Source organism: Lipotes vexillifer, unplaced genomic scaffold (assembly GCF_000442215.2).
Source record: "Lipotes vexillifer unplaced genomic scaffold, Lipotes_vexillifer_v1.1 scaffold76, whole genome shotgun sequence".
NCBI lineage: Eukaryota > Metazoa > Chordata > Mammalia > Artiodactyla > Lipotidae > Lipotes > Lipotes vexillifer.
In genome coordinates this window covers 3020446-3021918 of record NW_006773751.1, presented here as the reverse complement: position 1 = coordinate 3021918, position 1473 = coordinate 3020446, and the positions used below count along the sequence as shown (strand labels likewise).

Here is a 1473-nt window from a genome sequence, read left to right as displayed (position 1 = left end):
GCTGAACCACCTTCTGACTTCCTCGGCGTATGCCCATTCTAGCAGTGGGCGTCACAGTTGGTCAGTATTAATTCTCATGCCAAAGGACAGATTAGAGGTGTGACATTTGAATAGGTTAATGTTGGGGTTGGTTCTGGAGTATGTGTTTTGAGTCCATCCTCATAATCCTTTCTCCACACTTGTGGATTTTCCGGAAACACTTTGTAATCTCTTGAGTCCTTTCTTACCAGGACTAGTCAAATTGGAAATTTTACTGCTTCCTAAGGAGTGGCAGCAAGGAACCCAGCATTCTGTTGAGCCAAAGTAGCATGCTCTGTTGGAGGGACTATGTTTTTAAGATAGAATTAGAGGAAAGACAAAAGCAGGAAAGATGTTTGGGCTTTTAACTGAGTAGGTGGTGCTTTTGATGATTCTTAAAGGAGGGAAGAAGAGAGAGAGACCTACTTGGTAGAACCAGAATCAAGGCGGTGATTGAATTAGTGAAAAACAGGTTCCCCTGTATTTAAGTTCTTAACGTATATAAAAGCAAGCATGACTTGTACGTAAGTAAGATTTGCATTCTCATAATTGTGTCCAAATTAATCCAAAAAAGTGTCCCTGGAGAACCTACCGTTACAACCCAAGCACAATTCTGTTATGGAGACTTTTTTTTCCTTTTGCCCAAAGCAGGCAAATCCTTCGCAAATTATCAAAGCAAACTGAAATAACAGCTTGAATAAGAGTTAGGTTGCCTGTCTTCTCTGCCATCCTGATTTCTAAAATGAATTTCCACTTCTGTCTTCAAGGCATTTGGTCATTAAAGCTGCTGTTCCCAAGAGATTGGCGATCCTACTTGTGCCTTTCTTGTGAGGAAAGCCAGCTCGCTCCTACGGATAATATAGTTCAGATCCTGCTGGTGGCTGGACCTATCTTGTGATTTGGGCCATGTGGAAGGCTGGAAACAAAGATTTTAAGCCTTCTGAGCCTTAAAATTAAGGTGGTTACCAGGAAGAGCCTTAAGATTTTGATTTATGTCAAACCCTGATTTCATCATTTAATCTTGTTTGGAGTTTTGTCCTTACGTCTCCTACTAGCACTTTCAAATTTCAAGTTGCTAAAACAGGCTTAGTTCTGTGTTCTGCCAAAGTGATTTGACACATAAGCACTTGCATTAAAATACAGGGCAGAGGAAACTAGGCCTGGTGTGCCCACTCACGTGCCCTCAGAGGTGGGTGCTTCTTTCCTGCATTTTGTCTGGGGACTGTTCCGGTTTTGACTTCTGTGAAGCAGACACTAATATTTAAACAGTGTGGTTGAACAAATTTACTGCCAGCCATTTGAGACCAGTTTTAGGTAACCACCCTTTCAAAAACAGTTTAGAATTTATGCCCCAATTTTCTCAAATTGAATGAGTACCCCAAAACTACTTTAAAGTAACAGGACCGGGCTTCCCTGGTGGCGCAGTAGTTGAGAGTCCGCCTGCCGATGCAGGGG

At 42.1% G+C, this 1473-nt stretch overlaps 1 protein-coding gene across 1 annotated transcript in view; it reads left to right on the top strand.

Annotated features, from left to right (window-relative positions):
- The window catches only part of FAM20B (FAM20B glycosaminoglycan xylosylkinase), a 26096-nt gene extending 25805 nt beyond the window's left edge, over positions 1 to 291 (top strand). Inside the window, exon 7 of the mRNA XM_007448526.1 lies at positions 1 to 291. This exon is cut by the window's left edge and continues 432 nt beyond it. The gene's annotated coding sequence lies outside the window, so the exon portion shown is untranslated.
- The last annotated feature ends 1182 nt before the right edge of the window (positions 292 to 1473 follow it).